Here is a 12142-nt window from a genome sequence, read left to right on the forward strand (position 1 = left end):
GCAGCTATATAGAAAAAAAAAAAAGGTGGATAAAAACAGTCACCTTAATTGGTATGCCCTTACCACTCTTTCTCATGAGCTAACACAAGAGAAAATTTAGAAAAGCAAGGCAGGGGTCAGGGTCAGAAAACTCCAGTACCTGAAGCCCAAGAAGTGTTACACGCCTAGACTGGCCTTTCCTGCCCATCTGTGCAGAAATGTGATTATTACAAGAATTTCACAGTCTCTTTAAGCTTTTCTATTCTCTCAACAGCTGATTTCTGAATATTTTTATAGACCTATCTCCTTTTCAGCCTATTTTTGCTCTGCTTTTGTTGTAGGTAGCAAAAAATTATATTCTGCTTACACAAAAGCCTATTCTTTTACTTGACATACAAAACAAGGCAGATGATAAGAGCCCACTGGTTTTATTCAGCAAAACTAATCTCATCACTTGCTGCACCATGAGCTTATAACAAGTATTCCACTCTACCCTCATAACTGAAAATCCTTTTTGTAGATCCCATCTTTTTTCTCTTTATGTCAGACAACTTTGATTTGTTTACAGCTCCAGCCTCTGCAACCCTTTTCTAGTTAATTGATTTGAGAAGATGGAATATCATTTCAAACTGGCAGGCCCCAGCTTACCATTTTTCTCTGTAGATTTTGTGTCTGTGTACCCCACAGTTTCCACCTTGGAATGCTCTCCCAATAGGAATTTTGTTCCACGTATACCATCCCTGGGCAACACAGAATGAAAAAGCCAACCCTGAACTTATAATCCAGACATCCACATATTTTACGAATTGAAATACATGTTAGATGGTTTAATATTTACTGTTAGTATTTTTACTCTTGTCACTTACCTCAACTGAAGGCACAGCAAAACTTAACCAACTCAAATACACCCGTTTCCCTCAAAAAAGGATTTGACCCACAGTGTTTTCTTGTTTACAGTATTGCTTTGCAGCTCCACTCGAGTTAAAAGTGCGTTTTTTCTCAATAATTATTTGTATTCTGGTTGTTAAGACTGCCCGTTATGTATGATCTATGAGACATTTGAATTAGGGACAAACCTCAAGAGCTCTCAAATCTGCCACATCTTTTCTCAATATCAGCACCTCAGTAGTGCCTCTAATGATATCCTACAAAAATACTTATAAGTCTCCAACCCCATTCTATCCCTTTCTCCACCACAGAAAAAAAAAAATACAGAATAACAGGATTTCTTATAGTCAGTAGTGTTGAAGATTTACGGGCAAAACAATTAAGAGCAGCCCAAAGCTTTAAAAAGAGCTTAGCACATCTTTGTAATTGATTATTAGCCCCTACGATCCTTCCTTCCTATGCCAACCTGGACACTATAATAAGTGCTCCACTATGAAGCACCTCCTATTGGTACATCATCCACAGCCTTGACACAAGCAAAGGAGACCCGAAAGCCAACTACACCTCACAAAGCATGCGTAGCCCCAGTCCACGCATTGATGCCTTCAGTTTACATTTTTCCACTGCTGTCCTTACGCTCTCAACAGAATTTGATTGGAATAGCTATGGGAGGCTTGTTCTCCATATATTGCTGCAAGGCATGAAAGCTATCCGTGCCTGAATAATTAAAGTACTCAACTCTACCAAAAGTCTATTGCTTGCTATATTCTTCATTAACCTGCAGTAGCCCTATTTAAACTGATCTAATTAGTGTTTTACAATCAAAGGCAGTGGTTCAAGGTAGAAGAACTGAAAAATGTAGGTTCACAACAAGAAAAGCTATTGATCAGGATTTTATCACTCTGAAAGTCAAAACCAAAGTTTGCATTATGAGGATTGCTAGGAAGATATTATCTATTATATAGGAAAATTATTTGTTCATTGCTGATTGACCCCATCCTTCTCAGTCCTCTCTTACAGACACCCAGAACCGGGATTTCTGAGCACATACAAGCCTAACATTAAGTTAAATGAAAATTGAAGAACTGACCTGAAAGCAAAGATTACCAACCTTAACTTTCAATTTATCGGAACCTCGCCATGATTGAAAAGCTGGCTGCTCTGCTGAAATACAGAAGGCTTTCACCTGCAGCTCTTGATTTTCTGCACTGCTCTACAACACACAGGCTGAACCGAGTGTAAAACCCACCCAAAATACCCTCCTTGCCTCAATGGTAACGCTTCTCACCTGTTAGCAGCAAGATGCCAATGACACAGGTGAGCCACTCAACATGACCCAACATCCAGCACTGATGTGAATGATACTGACTATTCGGTTTCAAGTTTGTGTAATATAGAGGTAAAAACATTCTCACAAGAGGAACAAATTGGTATCAAAACTAGTGTCTGGACAGCTGAAGATCTACATCTCACAGATGATTTACGAATAAAGAGAGCATATACAATGGTTATGCTGATCATTTCTTTAGGATTTAGAGAAACGAGCAACTTTAGCTTTACAGGCTTCATGGTTGCTTGATCTCACTACAGTAAACAGCTCCATATTTTTCCTTTTCATGTTTTATCCTGAAGCAACAGAGCATTACATTAATTGACTTGTCTTATTAATTCAATAAGCTGCTTCCAAGATGAAATGCTTAGCTATGCTTGCTTGTTTTTGGCACTTTTTGGTTGTTGGAAGAAAAGCTTTAAGGCTAGAATTGCTCTGATGTTTTCCACAGTTCACTGAATAATTTTATGCACTACTGAAGATTTGCCACATTTGGAATTACTGCAAACTGCTACTTTTTCATCATATTATAATTTAATTCACACTTTTAGTATGATAAGAAAACATTTAACAGTTTGCACATTAGAGAAGTGTATTTGTTCAGCAATATAGTTATGGTTAAGAATTCATTATAGGTCACTCCTTTCTAGGACTTATAATTTGGACATAAGATGCATTTATAAGATTAAAGATGACATAGAAGCCATTCCATTCAAATGAATTATATGCAAGAAAATTCAGGGAGAAAAAATTGACCTTGCTGTAAAGATATGGCAAAAAACTATTTACTGAAAACTTGAATAAGATGATTGAGAATTTTTTTTTTTTTACTATTACAATAACTTACTGGAGGGGAGGCGAATGTATTTTAAAGTGTAATAAACTTACATCCCTACAAAGATTTCCTATATTTCTTAAGGGCAGATACTTATGTAACTATGTGGATTTCTTACATTTCAACTTCTCTAGGAAATATAAGCTTCAGATTTGCCTTTCAACTGGTAAAAAGCTGATTTTTTTGTCTGTGAATTGGGTGAAAAGTTATTTGTTTACTGAGCTTGTTCTATTTCAAGAAGGTTGTCCAGGGGTTGTCAATGCTTTGAGAACTGCACTTCTCTGCTCCAAGGCTGATGCCTGGCCCAGGCTGGGTTGCTCCAAGGAGCAAGGGCGAGACACAAATGGACTGAAAATCAGAAAGCTACAAGAAAGGAGTCTGTCCCTGGGTAATCAGGTCAGTTCTTAGGGCTCCTGATTAGTATGTCTACAAAAACTGTCTTTCCCACCTTCCTTCCTCTGCAGCAAGCCATGAGTCTGGCAGCTTTATGCTTAGAGGAAATGCTGGGGGTCCTGCTATGGGTTGGAGCAATGGGTGCAAAACTTCTCTCACCATAGAGACAGTTACAATCACTGCTGCAGTCAAACCAATCTGGTGATCTCTGGGCTTTGAGTCAAAATGTCGACTTTGCCATCACTGAGGTCTTATTTTGAAATGAAGGTTATTGATCAGGTTGCTGGCCTTGAGAAAAAAAATCAAAGCATACTTTATAGTTCAGAGTGACCCATAAGCTTTTTGCACTACGAATAATACCCACAGTTATGGTAATGCAGCTGGACACTCTGCAATAGATCTTTTCCTGCGATGTTTTACTCTTACAGCCACCGCATCTAACTCTTCATTATGTCTCCCCATACTCTTTGCATTTTAAAATTATTGTAGTGAGCAAAGCTCAGTGCACTGTTTAAAAGAGGAAGGAACATCTGGTAAACGGAGACTGCTGGGACTCCGCGGACAGATAAAGTCGTAGCACTTTTCCTCTGTATATGGAGATGCATTGTAAATTAAAGCTATGAATCCTATGAAAAGGCACAGGTCAGAAAGGAGGTGGGGAAGGGACATCGCCATGCCAAGGTCAAAATCAGTGTGGCACAGCATAAAGTCACAGCAATGGCATGCGCTTGGTCAGGATGGATGGTGGTTGATATCCTCTAAAACCTGACAAAACGTCTGCATACAAAAATATCCTGTTCCTCCTCACACCTTTTTTGTTTAAAATAAAAAAAAAGCGAGATAATACTGAAATCTCAACGCGGGGCTGCCTGAGACAGAGCTGCTGCCTGCCTGGCACCTTATTTTTTTTTAGACAAGGAACAAGTTGTGCAGTAGGCCATCTGCCATGAGACACAAATGTCTTGTAACAGCAATGAGCCGAGAGCCACGAACCACTCAGCCCGAGGGGAAGATGTTTCAGCAGGGTAAGCAGCGAGGAAGGCCACACAGGGATGAGGTGATGCTCTCTCTCAGCTCCAGCTGCCTCTACAAACAGGGCTGCTCCCTGCAGCCTGCTCAGGCTGAGGCTTCCTGCTGCCTCACCTCTGCTACCAAAACCCATGAAAATACCTTTTATTCTGCATTCATCTGTACCTCAGGAACCACCCTGACATACCTTACAAGCACAACCCAAATGTCAAATGGGATTAATAGGAACCAGTAGGACGATAGAAACTGTTTATGCTGAAACAGAACTAATAACAAAAGACAAGCAGCATTCAGCACGATCTAGGGTTAGCTCAGGTCACAGCAGCTATGTAGTGTCACTTTAAAACCCTGAAGGGGAAATTTAACAAAATCTCTTTCAGAAAAATCCCTGCTCTTGCTATTGGTCTCAAGAACAGGCAGCAGAAAAGTCCTGTCAGAGTACAAATGGCACTAAGTGTATGAGAAAAGTGAGTGCTAATTGTTTATAAGGTGATGAGTAATATTCCCAGCTGGATACAAAGGAAGAGATGGAGAGGAGATAAACAATCCTTTGGATTTCTTCTTTCAAGAAATTGTTTAAACAAAGACAGGAATGAGAGGAGTGGCAGGAGTGAATCTGCAGATGGTTCTGATGTCAGGGAGCATTCATCTTAAAGCCAATAAAAATGTGACAATGTGCTGTTTCCCAAGGCATTTAAATTCATCTTGGTGACTGTTTAGAGATAAGATAATAGCCACGTAGCAGAGCATCCTTTTTAGTGCAGCACTATGGGGTAGGGCACATGGGGCTGAGGGCTCTGGGGAAGGCATTAGACAATAAGAAATGCCCACCTCATCACCCACTGTGCAAATGTCCCTTGAAAATCAGCCTTCCATCACTCATGGAGTACCCCAGCTCTAATGCTGAAGGACGTGGTGAGCAGCTCCACATTGGCAGCATCTCCCACTGATTTGGTGCAGTGGCCCTATCCCAGACCTTCAAATTAGTGCTGTGTCTGACCTGTCTTAAGTCACAGCCCCAAAGCCCACCTGACGACACTCCTCACGTTTGTAGCCACGTATTTCTCAGCTTCTGCCCAAGCTCAGGAGACCTTTTAGCACTCTGGAGAAGACACTGTACGTTCCCCACATACAGGTCTGTGACTTCATTCACCAAAGCAGGGCAAAGAGCAGCTGAGAAGAAATGAAGGCAACGACATCCCATATCTGAGCAAAACACACCTTGTGGTTCAGGATAGCCTGACATTAGTTTTGTACAAGCTGAGGGCTGCAAAGGACAGTGCAGAATCACTCTGACAATTCCCTTATATGACATTATCTGATGTAGTTGATATTAATCGATGCCCAAGGGCAGAGTGACTGGTATTAACCCAGAAAACCACTCAATGCCATGAAAAATAAGTCCATCCTTGGTGTACTCCTAGGAGAAGGAAATAAAGCTGGAAACAAAGTGTTTAAAAACCTGCATTTGTCAGACTGATCCTGCTTAATTAAACAGGAAATTGCAGGGCAACTAAATCAATCTTTACAAAGAAAAGCTGTTTGTCTGTTTACTGAAGAGGAATTTGTGGTGATTTATCTTAAAGAACATAATTGCCTAATGATTAATACTGACCAGAGACAGTCAAAGGGAGGAAATGCAAAGCAGGAGTGATGTCTTGGTGCATTTTTGAAGCATGGCAGAGCTACATGCCACTGCCATAGTTAGAGACTCCAAGCACAAGCCAGAAACAAGTCTTGTTTACCTAAAAACAAACAGGAATTAACACTTGTGGGATACTTGGCCTCCCGATAAATCTATCATCTTGCTTAAAAGGACAGCCTGTTCTGTACAAAACAAGATCATGGTCTTTTTGCAGACATTCATCTCAAGATACACTCAAAAATACAGATCAGTGGTGACAGGCTAGACAAATGAGCATGTCAGGGTTATTTTTTCATTATTTTTATTTATTTATGTGTGAAGTTCTTCAGCCTGACAAAAGCAGTAGAAGTAGACACTGGAATTATTTGATTGCCCAGAGAACAGCTAGTTCCTGGGCAGCTTTTCAAACAGCTGCTTTCTTTTACTACTAATACAGCACAGCCTTCCATTTTAGAGATCCTCAGCACCTCATGAGGTGTCATTATAACTTGCAATCCTACAGAACCACACAGGGTGCTGACCTGGTACTAGGAAGCCTTGAATGTTCCCTGTGTATTTCCAGGAAAAACATGCACATTTCTCAGGAGGAGAGAAAAGAACCTGGAGCTCCCTTTCTCCCTAGGCTGAAAAGTTAGGCTCTGTGTTGCTTATTCCCTTTTCATGACCCCATTGATTTTCTTTCTTAACTCCCCAGCAGGAGGCTGAGCACCCAAGTGAGCATCACAGTGGAGCAATGCAGCATATATCTGCTGCATACATCTGCAATCTCCCCCTGGGGCTTGTGCCCAAACCCTGCCCTGACTTCTAGATCCCTGCAGTTGAGGCAGGAACTGAACACAGCCTAGCTCCATCCCACTGCAAAACTTCAAGCACTAAATACTCCTTTCCCTTCCAAAGCATGTCCGTTCATGGCTTTACGGGAGATAAATCAGATTTGCTGCTCACTGCTGATGGTTAGCAGGGCTTAAAAATGGATTTCTCATCCAGACAATAACAGCATGAATGCAGAGCACTGGTAGGATGGCCAGGCATCGCCCCCATTTCTAGGATTTCATTCACCCATTTATCAAAGCAATATCCTTGAATTTAAATAGGCAATATAAGCTGAATTTTGAGTGAAATCTGTCAGAGAAGACTCGTAGAAAGGGCAAAGATGGGCAGGTGGGGTTATCATGGAGCTTTCCTCTCCACCTGTTGCAGGGGCACGGTGGGCTTTACTGGCTCAGAAGAGCAGCCCAGCATGCAGCTGTGCTTCCTGAAAGCCACTGGGAATAAGGCTTTGCTCACCTGCCTGCACGTAATGCAGACTGAAAGCACACAACTGCTCTGCTGTAGGACTGACTGAACGACCCAGGGTTTGATGAATTGTGATTCAATTCAACAGCTCCTGACAAGGTCAGAGGCAGCATCCTCTGCAGCCACAGTGAGGAATGCCATTGCTGTCCCTCTCCCTGCACCGCGTGGATTAGCAGATGGAGACAAATCCTATGCACTTTTAACTGGCAAGGGTGAGGCTAAGACTGTAACTTTTTAAAAACCTGCAGTTTTTATTACTTATGATAGATACAGAAAATGCAGGCTGAGGTCTTGTGAAAAAAGTAAGAAACCTGTCACTAAAACTGCATGTTTTAAGCAAATGAGGAATGCTTATTACTACTCTAAGTTGACTTGCACTGAGCTGAAATTTTGAAAGACTTCCTCTGAAGGAGGTGTCGTAAGCTCAGCCAACATGGTACTACATGTGTTTTGCTATTTTTCTGCTGTAGCTGAAATAAAGCAATACAGTGCTTGTTTTCCAGCTCAGTCATGTTTCATCCACACCTCCAGCATGAAAGTTCTGATCCTGAGAGCTAATGCTTCTTCCTTGGGAAAGCGCTTTGCCAGATTTCAGCTCCTTACATTAAAACAAGCATTATACTTCCAAGCAACACTTCTTACGCTATTTTCTCCAAATGACTCAAGGAAAAATCTGCTCTTGGTTTGTTGGAGAAAGGAATCCATCTGATTTTACCCCATAACTTCTCTGTGCACTAGTGACCTAAAACCTTGCTTCTTATAAGGCAGATTCACATTTTAGAGCATCTTTCTCCATAATTTAGGGGTGGTCATAAAGCAAAGTGCAAGCATATCTGTTCCTTTTCCATAGATCATTTACTGATTATTTATAGGCAGCATCGTAACTACTTGTTTAATGAGTGTTTTCATTACTGTGCCCCCATATGAAATCACTCTGCTAGTCTAATATCCACAGATTGCAGTGTGAATTCCCTATTAAGCCCTAACCTTTGTAATTACTCGATCCTAAATATTCTCATTTCTTCCTCTGTAGGTTCCAGAAATATCTGGCACATGAGGATCCTACAGCCACCCTCATTGATCCCCTGCTACCACTTAATTGAATTATAACACCATAAATAATCTGGAGGGTATCTCAGAGGTACCCCATAAAATTTTCAGGGATGCTGGCTGGCAGGTGACCTATTTGGAGAGTTGCAGACAGGTTTCTTGGGATTTTCTTCAAACTCATTATCTCAGTATTTCCTGATGTGTCTTTACTGCAAAAGCATTAACCAATTAAAAAAAAAAAGTATTAAACTATTTAATTTATGAACAGCTAGTCCCAAACCAAATTCCTGAGGAGGAGAGATACTGATCAGATAAACTTCAGGAACTGAAAGCTCCAAGACAGCAAAGCCTTTTCAGATGTGGATCTGAATTTTGCAGCTGAAGACCATCTCCTGACAGAGAATGGATTAAGGAGATTGTTCAGGGAGCCAAATGAAGAAGGCACTTATTGCCAAGTACCTTCTGGCATCCACAGACATAATCTCCTGAAAAAGATTTTCACCACAAAGAGATGCTTCACATATGCATCCAGAAACACAATTGCTTATCTGAATTAAAAATTCCGGGGCATTAAGGCTAATCTATTGGCAGCACTGGACCTGCACTTCAGATAGATGGAGTGCTTGTGCTGTATTGTACTCCTGCATCCACGCAGCAGAAGGCATTCAGAGAACTACTCTTCTCTTTGCTCGCCCAGCTGCGGAGTTCATGCCTGCCCTTCTTGGGGGACAATAGATGAGGCTGGAGCAGACTGAATGCTATTGTATTAAGCAGAGCTCTGCAAAGCACGTGCAGTTTCATGAGAGGTGAGAGCTGAGCCTTGTCCTCACCCACCTTCAATTAATGGCACTGTGAGTGCCAGCACCACACCAAAGCCCAGTGCAGGTGGTGGCAGCAGGTCCCCATGAGCCAGCTAACACTAAGAAAACAAATGCAAAGAAACCCAAAACAACCCTCTGAGCCCAAATTTCTGATTAAATACCACTGAAGATTCTCATGTAAACCGTTCCACACCAAGGCACAAGGGAGGTGTGCAGAGCACCAGGAGGCCCCAGTTGGAGTGCTCTGCCCTCAGCAAGGAGAAGGGAAGAAGAGTTCCCACAGGAATGACTATGACAGGACAAGGCAACCAGATGCAGGACAGCTTAGAAGAAGACAGAGCCTGCAGTGACAATGCCCATCATTCATCCCGATGAATTCATGGCTTCCTGCTTGTCTCTAAACTTCTGCCAAGTCTCCACTGGGAGACCCAAAGTATTCATCCACCATAAGACCGTAGAATCATTTGATTTGGAAGGGATATTTAATGGTCATCTAGTGCAACTCCCTTGCAACAAACCAGGACAGCTACAATTACCCCATGTTGCCCAGAGCCTGGTCCAGCCTGACCTTGGTTGTCTCCGGGGACAGAGAATCCACCACTTCTCTGGGCAACCTGTTTCACCATTCATGGAGCTCCCATCCAGCCATCAGAAGCAAACCCAGGGCCAGAGCTACATGCCTCAGAGCCGTGTGCAGATGCAGCTCAGCATTTTCAGTTCCAAAGATTTTTCTGTTGTAATATAGGACAGAGTGAACAGTGATTTAAGCTTGTTAACTGATCCCAGGCTGCTTTATCTACTCCAACGTTGCAATTTCAGGTGTCTAGTTAACCTCTATACCATGGCAGGGTTTGTAGCAGACAAAATATTCCTTCCCAAAGCTTCAGCAACTCCTGGCACGCGACAGGGGCTCATTATAGGACTGACCTGCACAGAGAGAAGACACCTCCAAGTACAAATTCCACCTATTCAATTATCCCCTATCCTACACCCAGCCATGCTGCAGGAGGAGGGTGCAGTGAGATGCACGGTGCTCTGGGTACCTCACTGTCTTTGAAGACATCTGAATGTCCTCAGCACCTCCTCAGGGTAGTTAAATCCCATTGCTGCCTCTGTGCTCTGCATCACCAAATTCCCAATAGCAACTGGGTCAGCACCATCTGTCCCAGAAAGGAGAACATAAACTAGGTTACAAGTGGGAAAAAAAAAATACAGTCACCCTATTAAAGAAAGTAAGTAAACATCCTCCATTGAGTGATTGATGCGTTAGAAAGTCACACAGCCTAATGAAGAGCACTATGAGCTGCTGGCATTATTATATTTGCTGTGACCTTAAAAAAGAATAGCTCCAGTGGTCTCCAGAGTACAGCAGTGTATGTTCTTGGATTTCTAATACTAGTGGGAGCACAAAATCCAGCACTGATTAAAATCATAGAAGCTATTGCTTCTACACCGAGGAAGGAGTGAGAATGGATTGTATTACAGGCATTTTGACAGAAAAAATATTTGCTTTCTCAGTGGGAGATATAATGTGTCAGTCATCTAGTCAAATAGCAGACAGGCTCACTTCCACTCTAATGTAGTTTCAGCAAAGCCTGGTTTTACTCTATTCCATGTAGCACAGTGCGTGAGCCCAAGCCCTGTGCAAACGTGCCCAAGAAGCTCCTATGCAGTCTTCCTGGTGCCAGTGGAATTGGCTGCCCAGGTGAGAGGCATGGGAGCAGAAATGTGCCATGGAGAGCACAGCTGCAGTGAGCAGCTCGTGAGCTGTGCGCAAGGCTGCCATGCTGCAGCTGCATCACCTGCAGAGTTGTGGACCAGTAAGGGCTGCAGAGGACACTCTTTGTGTATTTTTCACTTCCAGTCAGTTACCCTCTCCACTCTGTCCCAAGGGGCAGAAATAAGATTGAAAAGAGCCTCCCGTAACACCAACTCTCAGTCTACACCAGTCCAACTACCTGACATATGTCTCAGAAATACCAGCAGAGGTTTGTTGTGACTCAGCACACCATGTAACTGGCAACAAAGCCGTCACATCAGGTAATCTCCCTGGTCTAAGAACGTTCAGCAACAGGACTGTAATGAAAATAAACCTGCTTCAGGGAAAGCAGCGAATTCCAATTGCATTTTCATTTCTGTACAGAGGCTGATGGTGAGTTTTGTTCCATCTAACACAGCATTCAACAATATGTGACTAATTGCACAAGAAAACAAAGCAACGTGAATACATTTCCAACTTCATTGGCTTCCAGTTGGAACTTTATTAAACAAAAAATGGAAATAAAAATGAAGTCTGTCTCTTTGAGATTGAAGTAGAAGATTTAAACACATACTTTCAGACTTTATACCACTCTTTCATATTTAATCTTTCTTTTTCGGTTGTGAGCCTTCAAGTGAACAGAATGCCTTATGCCTAAGACATTCATTTATTTTGGAAATTATATGGGAAGATTTCAGAGAAGAGAAAGTTAACTTTCACCTGCTTTGAGAGTGCATGAGAAGAGGAATACAATGTTTTAATTAAATGCATTCATAGAACAGAGTCTGGCAGAACATATTTCTCCTGTTGTTGAGAAAACAATGGCATTCTCCCCTCTTTTGTTGTACTATCTATGAAAATGAATTTCCTTTATCCGCTGTTTTAATAAAATATTTATATTTTTATCAGTATGAAACGTCAGATCGAACCACGTAGCTATTTGCTTTGGAGTAATCATAATATTACCCACAGCTGTATTCAAAGCACAAAAGAACATAACAGTGTTAACTATAATTGGATTATTTTTCCTGAGAGTTGGAGCGATTCATTGCAGTAGCAGAGGTCTTCACAAAGAGCTGCGTTGCTGAAAACCTCAAATACCTCTACATGAAATGGA

At 41.9% G+C, this 12142-nt stretch overlaps 1 long non-coding RNA gene across 2 annotated transcripts in view; it reads right to left on the bottom strand.

Moving 5' to 3' along the window:
- The window catches only part of LOC109369961, a 7711-nt gene extending 5649 nt beyond the window's left edge, over positions 1 to 2062 (bottom strand). For both annotated transcript variants that reach the window (XR_002119660.2, XR_004161334.1), the window contains exons 1-2: positions 1979 to 2062; positions 628 to 719 (exon numbers count right to left, since the gene is read on the bottom strand). This is a non-coding gene — a long non-coding RNA (uncharacterized LOC109369961). The remainder of the gene's footprint in view (positions 1 to 627; positions 720 to 1978) is intronic.
- Positions 2063 to 12142: the final 10080 nt, after the last annotated feature.

Source organism: Meleagris gallopavo, chromosome 14 (assembly GCF_000146605.3).
Source record: "Meleagris gallopavo isolate NT-WF06-2002-E0010 breed Aviagen turkey brand Nicholas breeding stock chromosome 14, Turkey_5.1, whole genome shotgun sequence".
NCBI lineage: Eukaryota > Metazoa > Chordata > Aves > Galliformes > Phasianidae > Meleagris > Meleagris gallopavo.